This window comes from Phyllostomus hastatus, unplaced genomic scaffold, assembly GCF_019186645.2.
Source record: "Phyllostomus hastatus isolate PE091 unplaced genomic scaffold, TTU_PhHast_1.1 phas_scaffold_78, whole genome shotgun sequence".
Taxonomy (NCBI): domain Eukaryota; kingdom Metazoa; phylum Chordata; class Mammalia; order Chiroptera; family Phyllostomidae; genus Phyllostomus; species Phyllostomus hastatus.
The window spans coordinates 97,864,996-97,888,693 of NW_025334041.1; the positions used below are offsets into that span (position 1 = coordinate 97,864,996).

Here is a 23,698-nt window from a genome sequence, read left to right on the forward strand (position 1 = left end):
TGCAGAGCACAACCCTAATTCTTGCTGTAGTGATTAAATTGGACCCAAGGAAACAAGGGAAAGAAATCTCTCAAAGAAAAAAATTGGAGCCTTTGAAAAATTCTAAGGTCCTAAAAAAGGGCACCTGAATGCCAATAATCTAATTTATAAAAAGTAGGTGCATGTTTGGAAACTCACAAAGAACACTTACTAGAAAAGGCCTTGCAAATCAGACTCAGGAGAAGTCTTGAGTTGTTGGAATTCAGTGCAAACCGAGAAACAAATCCTTACTTAGCCAAAGTCCATGCATTTCAGATACAGTTCAGATGAGCAATCAAGCAGATCTGCATTTTTTAAGTGACATCTCCAGGTAAAACACAATACTAACTTTTAAAAAGTGTTGTCATTTACTCACAGCCAGCATTTACAACAGGGTTGATGATTTTATTTTAAACAAAGTTATTACAACAGAAGCATCCTCCATATTCCAATTCATGAGTTGCTATTCGACAGACAGTAAACTTAGACACTAAATCTAGCTTCAGCCAACCTAGAGAATTCTGTGATACCCACTGACTACATCTTGCATCTGTGGTTTCAGAAGGTGCAAATTCTTTAAACCAGACAGAAGAGGGAGCTATCCATCTGGAAATTAACTGATCCTTTCAAATATGTGTCAAATAAATACAGAAGAAAATTCTAATATGACCTTAAGTCTTGTCTTGTTCGGTCTTGTATTTTATAGCAACACTATAAATTTTTTGGTGCATAAAAACAAAAAAAAAACTACCAGCAAAGACAAAAACATTAAACTAAATTAAAAAGAGGAAAAATATACAAAACATTAAAAGACCAACTAAAAAGACTCATATTTTGTGATTTGATCTCATGTTTTATAGCAAAATATAGAGCCAAAACACATTCCCAAAAAGGCCACAATAATATTCTTCTGCCATACATTTCACTACTATTTTCTTGTTATATCTCCTGATCATGAATGGAGCTCTCACTTTAAAATTGATAACATCTGGAAATAATGGCAAAATTGAAAAACGGTTGGGCTGCATCTGTCTTGAAAATGCTATGTAATAAGATTTACTTAATATATTTGAAAGGGAAAAATGTTTTGTTCCCCAATTTGTTGCAACATCTGAAAGTTCATGAGGTTATGACCCCTCTTTAAGAAATCATCTCCCACCACCTGCAAACACCCCAGGAAAAGCAGTTGGAAACAATAAAACACGTGCTAGTTAGCTGTTACCAAGGAAACGGTTCTGGTTCACCAATCTGAGCGCCTGCGCTTCCACAGCCTTTGTCCGAGGGAGACATACGCCAGCTGTTAGTGAATAGCCATTGTTATAGATCATCAGGAAATCACAGTCAGCAGGCAACCCAGCCCCACTGGAAATTTATTTCTCATATTTGTTCATCACCAGGGCAATCCTGTATCTTTAAAACATCCCCCTTAGGCTGGGTTAACTGAATAACACCCTATACCAGCAGGAGCATTTAAAGGAGGCCAGTTGCAAAATGGTCTTTTTGTGCAGCAAACAGGAATCTAACTTGGATTCCAATTGCATCACCCTCCTGTTCCGTTCACTTTCCACTGGGATTACAGAGCAAATATCTGAAGTCAGTACCCCTTGCTTTGATTGGCCATTTGCACACAGCTCCCCCTCCCTCGCCCCAAGAGCTTTCAGAGATCATTGGTTTGCCCCATGTTAATGGACTGTACAGAGGCAACCTGGAGCTGAGGGGATGAAACTCTGGGTCTTTGCCTCACCAACACACATACTTCAACCAACAGCACCACTTTTACCAATTTTATATTTTATGTTCTTTTATAATTTATAAATTCATAGATTTTTCTTTGAAACAAGATGGCATTGCCTTTTTAAAGTTTAAAAGGCAATGAGCTGCACATCCATCCAGTCATCAGACTCATCTTGATAGATTTCTAGACTTACGGTTTCCCAAGTGGCACATAAGGAGCTTACAGGTCACTATTGCATCTTAACAATAAGTAATAAGATGAATAAACTGAAAACTCATCTTGGATTCATCAGAGAAATGAGTGCACGGGATAAGATACCACCCCCAAATTGGAGAGACCGGTAAATACAGAGAACCACAACTTACTAGTGTAGAAACCCATGAGCAGAAACCTCCGCCAGGTGGAGGAAAACCTGAACTGCAACTGATGAATCGCTAGAGGCTCAGTGTGCACAAGTCTAAGAATTTAAAACTCCAGTCATAGAGGGGCCCCCACACTTGTGAGTGTTACTTCTGGGAGCTCAACCAGATCTTCACAGTGTATGTCAGAGAAAAATGTCCCCATGCTTCCAGCAAGACAGGGGGAAAGGAACCGTTTTCAAATACTCCAAAGCACTGTATTTTTCTTAACAAGGTGTACCCGCTGGTGAAGTTATTTTACCAGAGGTCTAAGCAACTGGGGTTTTATGAAAGCCCAAATGAACTGTGGGAAGTGAAATACTCAACTCTGGCTCCCTCTAGCCAACCTGTCCCACATAAAGTGTAGACGTGAGGGGGCAGAAGAGCACTGGTAAAGTTCACAGTCAAGGGAGACAGGCTCAGGCAAAGACTGAGGCCATACCATTCATGACTGTGGAACACTTCTCTCTCCCCACACCGTACCACCATATTACTAACGGCCTGTTTACCAGTTTCCTTTATCCAGTATATCACACCTAGCATTCAACAGCAGCAACAAAAAATGACAAAGCATACTAAAACGCAAAATACACAGTTTGAGGAGATGAAACAAACGTAAAAGTCAGATATTGCAATAATGTTGGAATTGTCAGACCAGGAATTAAAAAATAAATAAGCAAACAATCTATGATAAGGGCTTTACTGGAAAAAATAGACAATGTGCAAGAACATATGGTTAATGTAAGTAGAGAGATGGAAATTGTAGGAAAAAAAAACAAGAAGAAATATTAGAGTTAAAAAAACACTATAGCCTTTGCTGGGTTCATTAGTGACTGGCCACAGCAGAAGAAAGGATCTCTGAGCTTGAAGACATGACAATAGAAATTTCCAAAAATGAAAAGCAAAAAGAAAAATGACTGAAAAGATAAACAGAACAGAATACCCAAGAACTGTGGGATAACCACAAAAAGTATAACACACACGTAATAGGAATACCAGACATAGAAGAAAAGAATAAAAGCAATATTTGAAGCAGTAATGATGGAGTATTTCTGTAAAATTAATGACATTCCACCACAAAACTAGAAGCTCAGAGAATACCAGCAGGATACTTGAAAAACAAAAAACTATACCTAGGATATCATATTCAAAATTTAGAAAATCAATTATAAGAATATCTCCAAAAAGGAAGGAAAAAACTTCCTTACCTGTAAAGAAGCAAGGATAATAATTACATTAGGATTATCCTCAAAAACCATACATGCAAGAAGAGAGCATAGTAAAATGTTTCAAGTGTCGTGAGGAAAAAAAAACTGGAATTCTGTACCTGTAAAATTATCCTTCCTTCAACCATTAAGCATAGCATTATTTAAAAGTAGACTTGAATTAGTTGTAAATATATATTGCAAACCCCAGGGGAACCATAAAAAAGTTTTAAAAGAAGTATAATTGATATACTAATAAAGGAGAGAAAATGGATTGTACAAGATACTCAATTAAAACTACAAAGAGCATAAAAAGACTAGAAGAAAAAATAGGAACCAAAAAGGGCAAGAAATAAAAAAATAGCAAATATGGTAGATGTTATTCCAACTATACAGATAACCATTTTAAATATAGTTTAAATATATCAATTAAAAAAACAGACTATCAGAGTGTATCATAAATAAGACCCAAACATATATTATCTATAAGAAATTCACTTTAAACATAGAAATACATATAGATTAAAAGTAAAAGGGTGGAGAAAGATATATACCATGCTAACATCAATTAAAAGAAAGCAGGAGTAGTTATTTTAATTTTAGATAGAGCAGACTTCAGAGCAAAGAAAGTTATCATGGGTAAAGTGGGACAAAGGGGTGAATTCTCCAAGAAGTCATAACAATCCTTAATATCTATAGATCTAACAACAAAGCATTAAAACACATGAGGGAAAATCTAATAGAAATGCAAGGAGAAATAGATGCCTACACTATTGTAGCTGGAGACATCAGTGCTCTATCAGAAAGGGACAGATGCAGCAGCTGGAATCTGTAAGCATAGTTGAACACAACATCACCATCAATCAACTGTAAATAATTGACATCTGAATACCACTTCATCCAAAAACAGCAAATCACACATTCTTCTCAAGCTCACATGGATTATTCACCAAGATAGACCATATTGTGGGCCATAAAACACATCTTATCAAACTTAAAATAATAAAAATGTACTCTTGGACCACAATGGAATTAAACTAGAAATCAATCACAGAAAGATCATTGGAAAATCACAAAATACATGGAGATTAAATAACATACTTCTTAATAATACATGGGCCAAAGAATAAATCTCAAAAGAAATCTAAAAATATTTTGAACGTAAAATGAAAATACAACTTATTAAAAATTTTGGGATGCAATGAAAGCAGTGCTTATAGCATTGAATGCATATTCAGTTGACCCTCAAACAACAGCGGGGTTAAGGGTGCCAACTCCAACCTAAACAACTGAAAATCCAAGTGTAACCTAAGTTGACCCTTCACATTTGGGAATTCCCAACCTCAAATCAAAAATACAGTTGCCCCTTGAACAACCTGATCTGAACTGCATGGGACAGTTCAAACCCATGTTGTGCGAGGGTCAACTGTATTAGGGAAGAAATTCCAAAAACAGTCATCTAAGCTTCCACCATCAAAAACTAGATAAAGAAAAATAAATCTAAAGTAAGCAGAAAAAGGAAAAGAAATAAAAATTAGAGCAGAAATCAATGAAATTGAAAACAGGAAATCAATAGAGAAAATCAACAAAACCAAAAGGTGATTCTTTGAAAATATCAATAAAATTGATAAGCCTCATGAGACTAGTGGAGAAAAAAAGAAGATACAAATTACTAATAACAGAAATGAAAGGAAGGACATCATTACAGATCCAAAGGAAAATTTTTAACAACTCCATGCCCACAAATCTGACAGCTTAGATGAAATGGACTGATCTTCCAAAACTTACAAAAGAGGAAATAGATTACCTGAATGACCTATAACTATCAAAGAAATTAAATCAATAATTAACAACTTTCCAAACAGTATTCACCAGACTTTGATAGGTTCACTGGTAAATTCTACAGAACATCTAAGGAAGGAATTACACCAATTCTCTACCATCTCTTCCAGAAAATAGAAGGAATACTTTCTAACTTATTCCATGAGGTCAGCATTATCCTAATACTAAAAGCAGACAGACTTACAAGAAAATAAAACAATAGACCAATATCTCTCATGAACATAGATGCTAAAATAGTCATCAAAATATTAGCAAATTGAATAAACAAGGTATAAAAAGAATTAAACACCATAATCATTGAGATTTATCCCAGGAATTCAAGGCTGGTTCAACATTCAGAACATCAATTAATGTCATTCATCACATCAACAGACTATGGGGGGAATCACACAATCATATCAGTTGATGCAGAAAATCATTTGAAAGAATTTAATACTTATTCATGATAAAAATTCTTAGCAAACAGGAATAGAGAGGAAGTCCCCCAACTCTATTAAAAAAATCTACAGCTAATATCATATGTATTGATGAGAAACTTGAAGCTTTCCTCTAAGATCAGAAACAAGGCAAAGATGATCCCTCTCACCACTCTTTTGAGTCTTGTGCAGTAACATAAGAAAAGGAAATAACAATATACAGGGTGGGGGAAGAAATAAAATTGCCTTTGTTTTCATATGACATGATCATCTATATAGGAAAACTGAAAGAACCAACAAAATAACTTTTGGAACTAATAAGCAATAATAGCAAGGTTGAAGGATACAAGGTTAATATGCAAAAGTCAAACACTTTCCTATATACCAGCAATGAACAAATGGAATTTGCAATTAAAAATACATTGCAATTTACAATAAAAACCCCAAAAGTGAATACTTAAGTATAAATGAACAAAAGACGTACAAGCTCTATATGGGGAAAACTAAAAACTCTGATAACAGAGATCTAGAAAGAACTAAATAAATGGAAAGATATTCTGTGTTCAAGGATAAAAAGACTCAATATTGTCAAGACGTTAGTTCTTACCAACTTGATCTGTAGATTTAATGTAATCCCAATCAAAATCCCAGCAAGTTATTTCACGGGTATTGACAGATTCTAACGTTTATCTGTAGAGGCAAAACACCCAAAATAGCCAAATCAATACTGAAAAAGAACAAAGTCAGCAGACTCACACTACTCAACTTGGACTTACCATTAAGCTACAGTAATAAAGACAGGTGGTACTGATGAAAGAAAAGACAAAGTGAAAAATGGAATGAAACACAGAGCCCATAAATAGCTCCACATAAAATAGTGAACTGATCTTTAACAAAGAAGCAAAGGCAATACAATAGAAGCAAAAACAATCTTTTCCACAACTGGTGCTGGAACTGAACATCCACATAAAAAAAAAATTAATCTATATACAAACCTACACACTTTACAAATTAACTAAAAATGAATCACAGATGTAAATGTAAAATATACAGCTATAAAAACTCCTAGAAGGTAACAGGAGAAAACCTAAATGATTTGGGGTATGACTTTTAAGACACAATACCAAAAGTACAATCCATGAAATAAATAAGTGAACTTCATTAAAATTAAAAACTTCTGCTCTTCAAAAGACAATGTCAAGAGAATAAGAAGACAAGCCACAGACTAGGAGAAAATATTTGCAAAAGACACATCTGATAAAGCACCAATAACCAAAATATGTGAAGGACTCCTAAAACTCAACAATAAGAAAATGTCTGGAATATAAAAAAATGGATTGTTTTTAATCTCACCAAAGACACTTCGCCAAAGAAGAATTACAGATGGCAAGGAAGCATATGAAAACATATTCAACATCATATGACATTAGGGAATTGCTACTTAAAACAATGGGAGACCACTACACGCCTATTAAAATTACCACAATCCAAAACACTGACAACCCTAAATGCTGGTGAGGATTTAGAGCAACCCAAACTCTTGTTCATTGCTGGAGGAAATGCAAAATGGTACATCTACTTGGGAAGACAGTTCCGCAGTTTCTTAGAAAACTGAATATACTCCTACCATATAATCCAGCAATCATGCTCTTTGATATTTATCAAAATGAATCAAAAGGTTCTGTTCACACAAAAGCCTGCATATGGTTATAGCAGCTTTATTCGTAAGTTGGATAAGACTTGCCAAAACTTAGAAGCAACCACAATTTATCCATTTAGCTATACTTATCAGATAAATGGATAAGCAAACTGTGGCACCTTCAGACAGTGGGATATTATTCAGTGCCAGTAAAAAATGAGTTACGCTATAAACAAACGTGTTAGTGCATATTACTAAATGAAAGAAGCCAATCTGAAAGGCAATAATACTGTATGGTTCCAACCTTATGACTTTTTGGAAAACACAAAATTATGAAGAGAGTAAAAAGATCAGGGATTCAGGAGAGATGGATGAGTAGGTGGAGGACAGACAATTTTGGGGGTAGTTAAACTATTCTGTATAACACCCAAATGGCAGATGCTTGGCATCATATACATGCCAAAACCCATCCAACACTAAGAATAACCCTGATTTAAACTATGGACTTTGAGTGGTAATGATGTGCCGATGTAACTTCATAGACTGTAACAAATGTATCACTGTGATGCATGATGCCCATGATGGGTGACATTGTAGGTATGTAGGAATAGAGAATACAGCAGGTCCCTCCAATAACCGTGTTTCAATACAACATGGATGAGATACATTGGAACCTAACTCTCTGGTTTCCTTACACATTTGCTTAAAGTCACAGAACCTATCAACACCAAGTACAGACTTACTGTGCATGGAAACTCTGTATATGTTCATTCAATTTTGCTGTGAACCTACAACTTCTCCAAAAAAATTAAGTGCACTAATTTTTTAAAAATAGAGACTTCTAAAATTTACACCTTGGAAGTTCAGATTCAGGAGGTCTCAGTTGGAGCAAGAGAACCCACCTGTTCTATCAATTCCGAGATTATTCTGATGTGCAGTTAAGGAGGGTCAGGAACGACTGGGCAGATCTCAGCCTCTGGATCTTTCAAAATGTAACTGTACTGTTCAGTTTTTTAAGATCTTACTTGTCTTCTGGGCATAATCTTATAAATTTATCTGTTCTCATATATTGCTGTCAAATAATACTTATATATCAAATATTTGCATTTATAAAGGAGTCTCTTTTTACAAGAGTGATTTTTAACTGGTGTGCTGCAACACATTTTTAAAACATGCAATACCTGACTATATACTCAGGGGCACCAACCTCTTTTTCTGTAGATTGTCAAATTTTTTAAAAAAATGACAACAGCCAACACAGTTATAGCTATCCAGCGTGAATGAATCAACATTATACACATTTTTTGTTAGATCAGCAAAAAATACACTTTTTGGTGTGCCACAGAATTTTAATGAATCAGTTTATGTGCTCTGTGAGATAAAAAGGGTTGAAAATGATGCTGTACATAAGTGCTTCCACTAACAAGAGCCCTGTGCTACAGGCTGGCCATCTCTAAGAGCCTAGTCATAGAGCTAAGATGACCGGGCTGGTCCAAAGCTCTGTTCCATTCATTCCTTCCTGTAGAGCAAAGACACAAACAAGGCATCAACAATCAAAGACATAGCAAATATGAGTCCATCAATCACTAGTTTAACTTTCCTTCAAAAGAACACACAATGCTATTAACACAGCCCTGCAAGCACATATAAGACAAAAATCACAATTGGAAAAGAGGAAATGAAAAATGGAATAAGAAGCCTTCATTTCTCCCATAACCAAAGTACACTAGTCCCACCCTTTGGAGTTTAGAAGAACGCAAGGAGGATTATGGAGTTCCTAACACTAGCCCCTTTTTTCTACATAGCCCACAATGATGCAGCTGTCTATTTAAAAAGCAGTAAAAAGGATGAAAATGTTCTCCCTTGAAGCCCAGATGTTTCCTATCTTTCTAAGCTCCAATTATTTCAACACATTATTTAGCTCCACTCACATCAGATCAGGGCCACCTGTTATGTGCTCCACACACTTAAGAGAGATTTAATGCTAAGTTTGTGTTTGTAGTAGAAAGTCAGAATGCAATTGAGAGAATGCTTTTAAAGTCATCTTGCGGTCAAAGGATGTGTATATGGCAAATTAACAGATAATCAAGACACTGTATTGTGTAGTATAAACATAATCAAACCTAATTTTATTATTCATTATTACATAAATTTGGATATAATCCAGGACTAAAAAACTCATCTGAAATAAAACTACATGCAAGAAAGGGATAACACTGTAAGACTATAAGGAAATTATTTTTTAAAGTTGCATTACAATGTATTTTCTTTTTTTTTAATCATCACCCAAGGACATTTTCCATTGCTTTTAGAGAGACAGAAGGTGGGAGAGAGAGAAAGAAGGAGAGGGAAAGGGGGAGAGAGAGGCATCAATATGACAGAGAGACAAGTGTTGATGCAAGAGAAAATTATCAGTTGACTGTCTCTCCTAGGCTAGGTTCCCAGACTAAGATTGAACCCACAACCTAGGCATGTGACCTGACTGGGAATCGAACCCACAACCTTTTGATATATGGGATGATGCTCCAACCAACTGAGCCACACCCGCCAGGACCCATTACAATTATTTTCATATAGGAATATTATTCTTCATTATGAAGATGGGTTTTTCATATTTAAATACTTTGTTTTTATCTCTCTAAAATCAAATATATGTCAATAAAATGTGACTTGATGTATATATACTGCCATTCTAATGGTAAATAAGCATTTGCAAAACAATAAGTCTTAAGTAAATTGATGTCTATTCAGTAAATAAATGTTATTTACTGTACCTATTATTTGCCAGGAACTGTTCTCTATACTGGGATACACAAATAAGAAAATACACAAAGTTCTTGCTGTAGTCAAATGTTGAAAAAAACTACAGTTAATACTGGGGAAAAAATTTGTTCTGGTAAATGAACAAAAAAATCCAGCATAAAGTTAATGATATCACAATACTCATGAATTAGACTATTCTTTTTTTTTAAGATTTTTTATTTATTTATTTTTAGAGAGGGAAGGGAGGGAGACAGAGAGAGAGAGAGAGAGAGAGAGAGAGAGAGAGAGAGACATCAATGTACAGTTGCTGGGGGTCATGGCCTACAACCCAGGCATGTGCCCTGACTGGGAGTTGAACCTGCGACACTAAATTAGACTATTCTTGAGCTTCTGAAATAAAGATGCTGATTCTTCATTATTCCAGCACATCAAATATTAGTGACAAGTGATGTTATATATTCCAAGTCAGCAACTAGGTAGAAGAGAGTGGGTGGAGAGGCACACCTCCTCACTCATCTTGTGATTAGTTGGGCATAGCTGTAAAACAAGAAAGAAACCGAGAAACCCAATTGCAAAGTCCAACATTTAGATAAAATTGCTTGAAACTCAAGGATATTTACTCGAATTGACTATAAAGCTTTCACTGTTCCAAATGAAGTTGGCTATGGTTTGGGAGAGTTTACTTTTCCCATTTTTCCTTTATTTTCCATGGGATGTGTGGCAGAATTAGAGAGTATCCATTCTTTGAGTCTCCTATCTGAACTCCAACTCTAACTCCTTTTTCCCATTCAGTTTTAACCTTCAATAAGTATAGTTTTAAAATTTAGCAGTCCTGGAAAGATCACTGTAGAAGGAAGACAACGTTTTTCCATCTTAAACACAACTTCCAAGTGGCAGACTGGAAAATCTCTGCAGGCAAATGTGATGTCACTAAAGAAACCACACACTTACCCGTAGAGATTCTACAGTCTGACATCTTCCAGCATCGAGCCACTTCATCAGCCATGCTTTTCTGCATGCAGTTCTCGGACTCGAAATAAATTTGAATTGGCCAAATAACCAAGCCATAGCTAACATATTGAACGTCTAAACCAAGGTGACAGATGTGCCTCCTGATGATTGAATCCTGCTAAGTTAAACTGTAAAAAAGGAGGTTAAAATGGCGAACAGCAGTTGTTATCCAAGGGTGATCCCCATTTAGCATATCAGCATCACCAGGGACCCTATTAGACATGCAAATTCTCATTCCCACCCCAGGTCTCCAGGATCAAAATCTCTGAGAATGAGCCCCAGCAATCCGTGTTTAACAAGCTTCCCAGATGATTCTTACTACACTCACATTTAAGAGTCACTGGTTTACAGAATGCAAAAAATTATCACTGGAACACGGAGCCCAGAGGTCTTCTGATGCTCAATAATAGACAAAAATCAGACAAAATAATATGTATTCTTAAAAATATTGCCTAGTATACATTACTTTTCTAAAGTGATTATCTTAATAATAAGCATAAGAATTAATAAGGAAATGAAACCTATTCCTTTAACTCTTACTTTGCCAAAGAATTTGCAGAGCTTTACTTATTTCCTCAGAAACAGAGAGCTAAGAAATCTAATTTAGGAGGAGAAAACGTTTTCATGTTTGGGAGGATGAAAAGGGTACTGACGTCATTCAAGTCATGAGCCATAATTCTTATTAGATTTTATTGCTACATTCTTCACACAGCTTTGGAAAGTTATTCCTAAGAGCACAAAATATGTACTGAGACTGCACACGGAGAAAGAAAATGCTCTCACAATGAAATTATTTAAGCCTGACCCAGTAATATTTGAAAAGCTCACAATTTGTTCTCTATGTACCATATCATTTCAAAATAAGAGGAGTTTAGATCAATTTGTCTTTTTCAATACCTTTTATGATTTTCCCTCTTAACACTAAATTTGGAAATGAAAGATCTAATTTCTGTATATAATACTAAAAAATCCATTTTATTTTCCTCTCTGATATTATAAATATTGCATGGATGAAGGGCTAAAAAATAAAAATTATTAAAAATTATCATTTAACTTGGCCCTCAGTGACAATGAATAAAATACACAATTAAGTTATTCTATAGTAGTATCTAAAATGATGGTATGCTTGTTAATTAATAACTTCTGGTAGCATGTTATAAAATCATCTTCAGTTTCATTCTTAATGAATTCATTTTTATTATTTCTGGACCACACCAATTTCCCATGATGTGATGGAAAAAAATTGTAACATTCATAAATTGAATTAGATCACACACAAAATGTCAACTCACTCAGATTATAATAATAAGGTTTGGCTTATTCGCCGAAAAGTGAGAGCTCAACTACGTCCAGATTCTGCAACGACAGTGCTAGAGATCAGTGAGATGTTTCAGAAACTTCAAACAACCTGAAGGAAGTATATTTACTCAGAAGAGCCTCTCTAAATATCAGGTTTCTTTGCTTTTATTGCAATTAAACCAAGTCATGCAATTGCTGATCAGAATCTTCAACTGGCAGCCTTAAATCTTTTGATATTAACAAAAAAAATTAACCAATTATGCAATTTGATACACAAAATCTTTCAAAACATGGAATTCATTGCAGGAAACAATAAAAAGTGATTCTAGCAATTTAGCATCCTCCCGGGCAGTAAGGGAGCAACAACTATCCAATAGCAGCAATGAATAGCTACTACTGCATGAAACACTATATACACATTTATCTCATTTAGCCTTTGCACAAAACTGGTAAGGAAGGTATTATTAACAATTAATTCCACTTTACAAATGAAGAGACTGAAGCTCAGAAAGATATAAATGGGAAGGAAATGGGAAGATATAAATGGGAAGTATTATCTGAGTCTACATAACTATACATCTGAGACAAAATGATATGGAGGAAGAAGCATGGAACTATAGGAAACCTGTGTTTTGAATATTCAATTTCCCCCACCCAAGACTCCCTGGGTCTCAATATCCTCATCTTTAAACCAAGCAAAGATGTTTTGTTTATCGTTTAGTTTCCATGGCTAGGAAAGCACTCACCAGTGTTAAAGAACTGGGAAGAGAGAGGATGCTGATATTATGCTTGGGATGAAATAAGCAAGCTTTAGGGATGGCCTGGTCTCCTGCTATACCCTCCCCCCCACAAAAAGAACTGTATTCGCTGCTATGGAAAATGCAAGAGAGAGGATGCTGATGGAAGGATTCATTTGCCCCCATCATTAGCCCCACCGAAGGACACTGGCCTTCTCTTTTTGTTGATCCTCCTTCCCAGGTCTAGCCATGCTCCTTTATTCCAGCTTGGTGACCCCATGGCCACTCTTCCTTGAACAGGCAAATGGCTTCTCTTAAAGGACTATGCCAGACAAGGCCACATGCTCTTTCCTCTCTTGGGGTAGCAGATTTCCTCCTCTTTCTTTCAAGGGACATCAGGGTTTTCAATAAATGTGTAACTGAAATATACCAATGCCCAAGGGTCTATGCCCAAGTGGAGCTTGGCCACCACGTGCCACACCTCAGCAAATTGAAGTTCCTAACTGGACACACTCCTGACAGGCACTCCAGAAGCTCTGCCATTCACAGAATCGTAACATTTCAGATCTGCAAAGGAAAGGAGTGACTACTTAAACAAGCTCGATTATTTATGGAGCAGTGACTGTGTATGGGCTTCATTGCACGCGCGCTGTCGCATTGGATCCTCTCACAACCTTCTATGAAGTGGGACTATTCATAGCCCCATTTTGCATATGAGAAAACTGAAGCTCCTAGAGGTTTAATAAGGGTCTTAGACCAGATCTGTTTGATTCCAAAGCCCATCTTCATAAACACCATCCAGTTTTAGGATCCAGAAGTTGAGTGATCGGTCACATGTCATACAACTAGTTAATGATAAACCTGAAAGTAAACCTTAAACCATATGATGTTTATTTGTAATAATTTACTTCAATAGTCTATATTCTTATAAAAGTGCCTGAAAGAATTATTCAGTTTATCATATAACCCAAGTGGCTGACTCAAAAGCAAAACTGATCACTTATAATCTACTGGCTAGAGTGGATACCAAGGAAGAAAGGTTCATATAAATTCTGCATTTATTTATATTTTAACCTCCCCCCTACAACAAGTAAATGCTAAAATCATACCTTTCTATAGCTGAGAACATGACAAACCATCACATTCACACATTCTTATAAAATAGGTGCCTCATCCTTTCCTAACTTCTGGAGTAACCTAAATATCAAGGCAAAACAAATCATTAATATATTTGTAGCACAGCGGGGACCATTCTGGGGGTTTTGTAATACCAGGCTTGGATTAGCACTTAGAACAGGTAAATGTTACCAAATCCATTACTCGGGGTCAAATTTACACATCCCTTGTCCACTCTGTCTCCTGTAAAGTTTCCACTGAAAGGCCCATTAAGGATATTACAGCCTGTAAAAAGTAGATCATCTTTCCACTTGATAAATGTCTTTTCATTTTCTAAGTGGTCACCCACCATGGTGGCTGCCATGGAGAACTTCCATCAGCTCACAATCATTATCTACCAAAGTAAAATGGCACATAATGAAATCTAATCCAATAAAAAGTGTGATTACTTGCTATGGTAAATTGTCCTATTAATAACTCAAAAGAAAATACAAAGGTACCTTTCCTGAGTGGCTGTAACTCGCATTTGTTTTCCCTTCCCATACTTCTGTTCCTCATCACCTTGCCTCTTATTTTCTTTCCCTCCTTCTCCCCTCTCCCTCACCTCTGCAAAACTCAAAGCTGTGTTTGGTTGTGGAAGGGGAAGAGGTGAAAGGCAAAATAATTTCAAGTAATGCATAAAACACATCACTAGTCACTCATATATATTATTCTCTCTCCCTCAGACCCCAACCAGGAGCTTCAGAAGAACTAAAAGTCATTATTTTTTTTTGTGCAGGTTATTGCTTTAGGGAAACCAGGAATCTCTGTGTTTTCTACAAAAAAGGTAACTTATCACCATTATTGTTACTGACAACTATTTGCTGGTCACACCACAGGCTGGGAACAGTGCCAAATGCTATATGTTCTTTAGGGTGCTAGGCAATGAAGACAAGGTATTCCTTTTTTAGTGGGGATTCCCCTCTGAGCCTTAATTTTCAATGGCCTAATGGGTTTACAAGTGCATTAAATTATCCCTTACTTCAAGATTCAATTATAATTTATTCATATTTTAGTATCTCACTTTTATGGAATTTTAAGTGTTTTCTCCAACTCATTTTTAGAACAAACTCTCTTCTCTCACTTTATGTAGAATACATCCTAACTGGCCACATTTGATTTCAAATATTTATATTAGAAGGACACAAATTCATTTAAGAAACTAATCATGTGAAAGCTATGTGTAGTATTTATAAAGATGGCAATGTTCTTTTTCTTGACATGGGTGGTGGTTACATGGGTGTGTTCATTTTGTGATAATTCACCAAGCTGTACACTTATGATTTGTACATTTTTATGTAAGTGCACTTACCTCAATAAAATAATGTAAACATTTGTATTTATGAAGAGCCTCGACATCCCCTCCCCAAACACATGCAAACCCACACCAAAATAACTGATTTGACGAGAGAATATTTATTCTCCCTCTCCCAGAGCCCTTATTTCTTGCCCTAGGGACTTTAATTCTTCAACCACAATACTAAGAGATTGTTTTTAGAGCCTTCCTCTCTTTGGGCTCTCCTCCCCACTGTGGGCTTTCTTCTACAGACTGGGGCCTCATCTTCTCTAATAGGTCCCAATCTTTTCTTAATATCTAAAATACAATGTAAAAGGTCTTTCCTTCCTTTTTTCTCACAGTACTATCTCTAGCTACTCTTGCTGCTGCCCACAAAGCTTTAGGTGTCCTTTCACGGGTGTGGGCTGGGTAGTTTTCTCAGGCTCTTCTTCAAGAAAGGCTCATCAAATTAGAAAATGACAATGCCTCCTTCTCTTTCACTCTCTCTCTCCCTCCTTCCCTTCTTTTCTCACTGTATTTCTGGAACTTATATTTCTAGAAAATGATTCCCAAGTTGCTTAATAACTGCATGAAAAAATTACTATTGAACATTTTCCCATTTTTAGTTTGATATCTATAAGAGCCCTCTCGGAAGGGTTGTTGTCAAGATGAAATGAAATAATCTACATAAAGTACTTAGTACACGGCTGGGCATATGGTAATCACTCTTTAAATAGCAGCTGTTGTTATTATTAGCAGTAGTATGATTAGCTAAGTTTATCTGTTTGTTTGCCAATAGTATCCACTCAAAATTTTAACTTAAGCAAATTATTATGTTGAGAGAATAATCAAATAGCAGCTATTATTTACTAAGTCTTTTATACCAGGCATCATCAGCTACTTTACATGAATAGCCTATTTAAGCCCCTAGCAGTCCCATGAAATAGAAATTGGGATCCCATTTTAAAGTGAGAAACCCGCACACTTGTAAGAGTTAAGCTATTTTGCTGGGTCACTAGTTAATTAAATTGACCATAGGGATGCATTTTCTTCTGAGATAACCACCTTCTTGCAGGATGTGCATCCTGCCAGATTGTAGCACAGCACTCTACCCCTCAGTGGGAAGCTGTTGGGCCTCATTGGGCACTGTGAGCATTAGAGAAGAAATCTCAAACTGGGCCCTCTTCAAGAAGCTGACAGTGGGTAAGTCAGCCCTGTCGCAACCTTGCCCAACATTTTGTCATTAAGACTTAAAGGTTTGCAAGCTTCAAGTACCTGATTATCTTCCACTGTTTTATGTTTGTTGCTTTTAGCATGTCCTCCATCAGCCCAAACCAAGTATGTTCTTAAAACACTGTGACAAGTGTACAGACTAAAGTTTATTCTCTAGTGCAAGAATTTTCAGAGGTCTGGGATTCTAGACATGTTCTCCTAAAGATTTCCAGGATAACTTCCCTCCTCTTACTGCAGGTGTATTCACAAAAGAAGTTAGGTTTAAGCTGACTCAGCTGCTGTAATGACAACCCTGTCGGCCATGATCAATGCTTTATGTCATGGGAACTACTTGGTGCTACGTCTCTGATGTCCTCAAAATATTCTTTTATTTTAAGAAAGGGAATGTGGCGTAAACCAAGTTTTAGGGATTGTCACCCAGTTACACACAAGCAACCTCTAATGACTGTTCTAATAGCAACTGCTTCACATATTTCTCTTGGGTTACTCACACCAGTATTATTATCCAACCTGTTAATGGCTTTCCTTGAAAACATTATTTATTCATCTACTTGGCTCTAGTTACAAAGGACACACAATGTCTCTTGAAGTAGAGCTGGCTTCTTTTAAAGGGTTTGGAAAAACTTGAACAGAGAAGGATAAAGCCTTTTTTATGGGAACTGTCCTTTATATCAATTACACTTCTGCCCTGTCATGAATTGTGACTAGCCATTCAGGAATGTCTCCACCATCAGAATGTGGAAAACATGCCATTGGGAAGGTTAGTTCAATGGCAGTTCTGGCTTTGGCCTTGGGCTGGACACCACTAATGCACAGTATGACTCAGACTTCCTTCTCGAAACGCCTTATCTCTAGACACCATACTCCATGAATCTCTTTCTCTATTTGTAATCCTTGTAATCCTCATGCTCCTCTGTCTGACCTTCCCTTCCCACAAAAATTCAGAAAATATGCACTTAATAAACAAACAAATCCATTGACAAAGATAGATGTATTCAAGACAGCTTTACCAAAATTCAGCTTCAAACTTGTATTTAACAAAATTCCAGCAAAAATGCTCATTTCAAACTCCAGCCAACTATTTTATTGAAACCAATTCAAAGCCAAACATTTTCTGAATACCTACAAGGCAACAAAAATAATAAACAATGTTTGGCTATCTTTCACACCATGGGAGATTCAGAGTCCCAATTCCAAAAGAACAGGAAGACGAGGTAAAAGGAGGCAGACTTGACAAAGTGATTGTGTGGAGAGTGGCTCTCACTCTGAAATCAAAGACAGAAGTTTGTTCCAGGGAACCTTCAGGTCAACACCACAATTGCTAAGAAATCAGGATACAGGGGACAGTCATGTTAACTAGGTTCTTATAGGTCTTCTCACCGTCCCACCTACCTTTTCTGTTGGCTTTTGTAGATTTTCTGTCTCTGTTTTGAGTTAATTTCCACAAGGTGACTGTAAAAGACATCCATATGTGACCAGATCAGTACTATTCAAGTGCCTGTGTGAGTTTAAATGCCCAAAGATCTGAGACATTTCAGAATTTAGACTTCAAGTCTAAGAGAAGACATAATTTCTAAACAACATGTCTCAAATGATAGTGTTCATATCCATAAAGAAGAGAAAACTATATTATAAATATAGCTATATCGACTCAAGGCACCATGTAGTTCTGAGAACCCATAAATGTCATGTAAACTCAAGCCCATAATGTACAAACAGAGACACCTCTCGACCTACACCTAGTATGCCCAGGTACATGAATAAAAAAAAAAATCACTAACCCAAGCAAGGTATAGAAGTAGATGTGAAAAACTTCTAGGATGGAGAAAAATACTAAAGAAGACATAAGCTTGAAAAGTAAGAGTAGAATTTGGGTACCTTTTCTAAAATCTAGAGGTTGGAAATTTGAAGAAAAGGAAACATAATTGAGTTAACCAAAGCAGATGGTAGTAAAATTAAAACTAAATTAGAGTGTATTGAGTACCTATCTATCAGATTCTGTTCTAAGAAATATTATCACATTTAGTTCTTAACAATCTCATGCACAAGTATTAACAATGCAGAAACTGAAGCTCCAGTAAACAAACTAAATTTGCTGTAAAGCCCACAGCTAGTAAGTGGTACAATGAAGAGTCACATCATGTCTACCTTACTCCAAATCTCACATGCTATGTCCACAGTCAAGTTTACAGCAGGAAGGATAACCCTTCCAAGTTTTCAGAAGGTATCTAGATAATTCAAGCTTTGAATAAGTAACACTGGTTTTCAAGGAAATACTACAAATTGCCACCATCTGGACAAATCCAATGGCCCATTTTCATTACATTCAAATACAAATCTATAGAAAGTCCCAATAGAATCAAGATCACAAATGCATACATCGCCATGTCCCCAAATATGACTGCAGAAACATCCTATTATGGATGTAGAAGTTCCTTTCCTTTGGTAAAATCCTGAAAACATTTATACAGATGTGTAGATAGTGTTAGAAATAGCTTACTTCTTGATGCTTCACTCTGCTACTATTTTTTCAGTTTATCTACCTCTACTATCTAGCATATTAGCATTGTTACCACTTCCCATCAGTTTCCTCCTTTTTCCTTTTAAATGCCCATCATAACAACCCAGTAAGGTGGGCAAGGCAGCAAAGTATGTGTCTATGCTCACCCCTCAGAGCCCTCCCCACTGCAGTTGTGGGCATGACACGCCCTATGTCTTGGGTTCACCCACAGCTATCTCATCTTCCCCATTAACATACAGTATTTCCATGTTTTATCTTTTTCTAATGTTTTCCAGTAGAGGGAAGAAGAACTACATCCTTTTTCTGCCTATCTCTTTATGGTCACTTTTCAGTATTAAACTTTCTAGGGAGAAAGAAAAATCATATCTAAGGTTAAGAGAAAAGAAAAAATGAACCACCATGCATTTGAAGTGGAATTTGACTCATACTAACCCCCTAAGAGAAAAGACATGAGAAATGACAGGCCTTTGTTTTTTATATTAGGATAAAATCTATTCATTTTTGATCCTGAGCAATTTGACCCCAGAAACAAACTTAGAACTATAGTTTAAATGTTAAATTCCAGTGAACAGACAGTTTCATTTTTCAAAAAGCAGCCTTTTACTTAGGAGCTTATATGGAAAACAAGATTATATCCACTTGTTCTTTCTCAGTTGTTCTGTGACTTTATATTTGCCTGTGTTTTATTTTTGTTTTTTTCACAAAAAGACATTTTTCTAACTCAGCAAATTATCACTATCCTAATTCTGTTAAGTCTCAGTTATTTAAGGACAAGTTATGAACTGGAATACATAATTCTTTGCATCAACAAACATTTGATTTAGTTCAATAAATTTTTATTAGTACTTATTAAATACCAGATGCTATGCTGAGAATTTTATGGGTGAGACTATAAAGATGAATAGACATGGTCCTTACATTTAGAAGTTCACAATCTAATGAGGGAAACAGCATGTAAGCAAGAAAAGAGCATATGTATAACAGGTGCCAAAACAGAGAGAGTACAGGTTGAACGTAATCACAGAGAAAGGGGACTGAAGAGTGGATGTAATGTCTGATATTATCTTAGATTCAGCATGTGTGTCAGTCACACAAGGTATGTATGAGTGCCTGTGTACATGTGTGTGTTAGATGAGGGAGAGAGGGGCAGAAACCGTTCCAAATTTGAGCAAAGGCATAACGTGGCTCATTGGATTCTTGCAACTTCAAGTTAGCTGGAATGTACGATGTAGGAGATGACATGGCCTAGTGTGAAATGAAGCTAGGAAGTCAGGGGGAGTCCCTGGCAAAGTTCAAATCCTGGTCCCTAAACCAGACCTACTGAATCAAAACCTGAATGTGGGTTCTGGGGATCTGCATTTGTAACAAGCACCCCTGGTTCTTCTCATGCTCACTGGAGTTAAATTCCTGCAGCAGAGGATGGAGAACCTCTGCAGACATCTCCTCCTCCTTCCTTTCTTGATCTTTGTTCCTACCATTGATTACCAACACCCAGTGCACTGAAGGGGCTAAGACTCATGGCTCAATTCCACATAGGTGTGGAAAAGCAGCATGAGCAAAAGGAAGGACATGGAAGCTACCATCCAAAAAAAGGTGGAGACCTGGACCCTGTTATCACACCTACTTCTTTGGTGAGTGTATGGTCGTTACTTTTTTACTTATATAATTGTTGGTTTTCTTGCAATTAGGAAGTATTTGAGTGTTTGGCTTTAGTATTCCTAAATTCTTCATAATGTATGTTTTAAAATGGTTTTCAAGTACTTGCTTTTACATTTATCTATACTCCTACCTGATGGTGTTTCTTATTATGTAAAGATTAAATAGAAAAAAATCCTTTCTAAATGTGAAAATTATACTTTTACAACATTACATGCAGTGATGCATGTGCCAGAAATGTGTGAAAATAAGGTTTTAATTCAGCAAGAGGCATAGTGTGATCACGTCTCACAATACTTCCTATGCCACGTCTTCCTTCAGCTGGTGCATTCAGTGAACAACATGCTTCTGATCAAGACACTTGTGCACCTCCACTCACATGCTTTTCTCCTTGCAGGTCTAACTAACCTGGATGGCTGTGAGTTGGCTTAATCTCAGCTGGCAACTGTGAGATGTTCATACAATCCCCACAGTGGTCTCTGGGATTATGCTAAACAGAGCAATTTCCTTGTCCTAATGGATCAAAAGACTTGCATGGCCACCAAAATTAGTGTATCAAATATTTGTTTCATGACCAAGAGGGGAAAAGCTGCTATTGTTTCGTGCTTGACCTCTTTTGATCTTACTAAAGTCTTTTTCTGAAGCCCTGTTGTCCTGGAAAGGCAACCGGTCTTGGGAATTAATTTGCCTTTATTGGATTCACATGCTATTTAAAGTGCTCCTTCAATGCTACTTGGATTTTTAAAAATTGCAACCAAGGAAGCTTGAGTGTTAGAAGCTGGACTTAAAATGCTTTCCTTCTGAAAGCTTCTCGCACATTTTTTGTGGGTACTAGTAGGTTAAATTCTAAGCAGTCCGAAAGAGGATGATCTCCTGACAGGCCCTCCTCAAACTTCAACTGCCCAGCACATCACATGGAATGGCTTTTCCTTATTGCTTCTGTTGAGGGTTTCAATTCCGACTGCCCTCCCTCATTGACACTGAAACTTAGAATCAACTCTGGCTCAAGCTAAGGTCGCCCCAAGACTTGAGCTCTACCTCGTTCTAATTCTTGGTGACTCCTGGAAACAGGAGCAGGGAATTGCATTCTGCAAAAACAAGGAGAACAAATGTAATTCCTTGGGGTAAAAAAATCAAGGCATGTTCTCTTCTTCATTCACCCAGCAGCACAAAACAGATTAGATGGTGCAAATTTATAATTAAATGTAAGTTTAACAAAAAAAATTATTAAAGATGCAGTTTCAAAGATCTTGAATGGCACATAGCTTTTAGAGTATCTTTAGGAAAACAAGAAGCCTATGTTTCTATCTGATTAAACAACATTTTTCCAGATTAGTATAATATTATGTATTAGGTTTTCCTGTCAGAAATTGATGCTGGGTGGTAGGAAGTCAGTTTGAGAACTAGTTATTCCCAGACCAACAGGATAAATACTAAATTATAAGCCAAAAAATAACTTACCTCTGGTAAGAAGAGGGCTTCATATTAATTCTCAGGGTTCATTGGGCCCTTTTAAAGCCACTGAAACTTTCCAAATGCCATCTATATCTTCCTGCTAGTTGAAATAACCATTTTTTTCAAACATTAAAAAATTCACCATTTCAGTTCTTGATGACAATTTTTCAAACAAGTTGGGAAATTCTTCTTTTTCAATAGGTAAGAAAATGAATGCAGTTTGAGAGGGTAGGAGATGTTTTTTAAATAGCTGAGTGTACAGTGTGTGTCAGGAACTCTGCCTGTAGCCCTGATTGTACAAGCAGTAGGTATATTGTTCTGTCTATAAATGTTTGTAGTACTCTCTACACATACACAAACCAGGGGAGCTTCTAGAAATGCCAATGTCAAGGATTGCATCCATCATGGATGAATGAAATCAGAATGCCTGGGGTGGGCCCAGCATCACTATTTAAGAGCTACCCAGGGGATTCTAATGTGCAGCCAGAAGTGAGAATCATTGTATCTGAGCCCCACAAGAAGACTGAGGATGGAATAGAGTGAGAAAAACTGGTGGGAAATGAGGTTGGAAGGGTAGCTGGGTGGACCATGGTAAGGATTTAGGGTTTTAATGTGAATGGCTTGAGAAACAAGTGGAAAGTTTTAATTACAGAAGTGACAAGACTTATTGACATGTAACATAGGTTAACTAAATTTTCCTCAGAAACTAATCATTTATAAACTTCCTCCAAGGAAAAATAGCTATTAGGGGTTTTGAGTAACTTCCTTGCAAGTAAACTTTAGGAGTGTAGACCACAAAATAGGTGGGTTCCTACCAAGAAGAACACTGGTATGCAAGACCAAAAAGGAAGCTGGCTGCTGAGGAATCAGGAGCCCCAACGTTTGGCAACTAATTAGTTGTGTTGTTGTTTTAAGGAAAAAATCACCCACGTTTTCAGCCACATAGAATCTAAAATTCTGGATCTGCATTCTGGTAGTAATTAGCATCAAACCAAAGGAAGGATTTTACACCTCTGCCAATGAGACACTCAAAATATTGTTAGATGGGGTTGGTTTATGCCACCCCTCACTGAAGGTAGAGTGCACCAGGGTCCCCAGCCTTTTAGTAGTTAGTCTCCGTCTTGCTCACTATCTGAGCCCTTGTTTGGGCTGCAGAGAACTAAGTCCTTGTCTCAGTCACCAGCACCAGCAGTGTGGCACTTGTTACCCCTTCTCCTCCCAGAGCAAGCAAGCAGAGCCTATTACCAGTCCTCAGGCCTGCACCTTCAGTGTGTGCTGAATCTGTGATCCTGAGCTATTGTTGAAAATATGAAATCTATTTCTTCTCAGTACTGGTAGC

The 23,698-nt window shown here is 36.8% G+C and overlaps 1 long non-coding RNA gene across 2 annotated transcripts in view; it reads left to right on the forward strand.

Annotated features, from left to right (window-relative positions):
• Window positions 1–23,698, forward strand: part of LOC123811747 — a 52,565-nt gene that overhangs the window by 13,982 nt on the left and 14,885 nt on the right. For both annotated transcript variants that reach the window (XR_006784431.1, XR_006784430.1), the window contains exons 3-4: window positions 14,958–15,005; window positions 20,785–20,879. This is a non-coding gene — a long non-coding RNA (uncharacterized LOC123811747). The remainder of the gene's footprint in view (window positions 1–14,957; window positions 15,006–20,784; window positions 20,880–23,698) is intronic.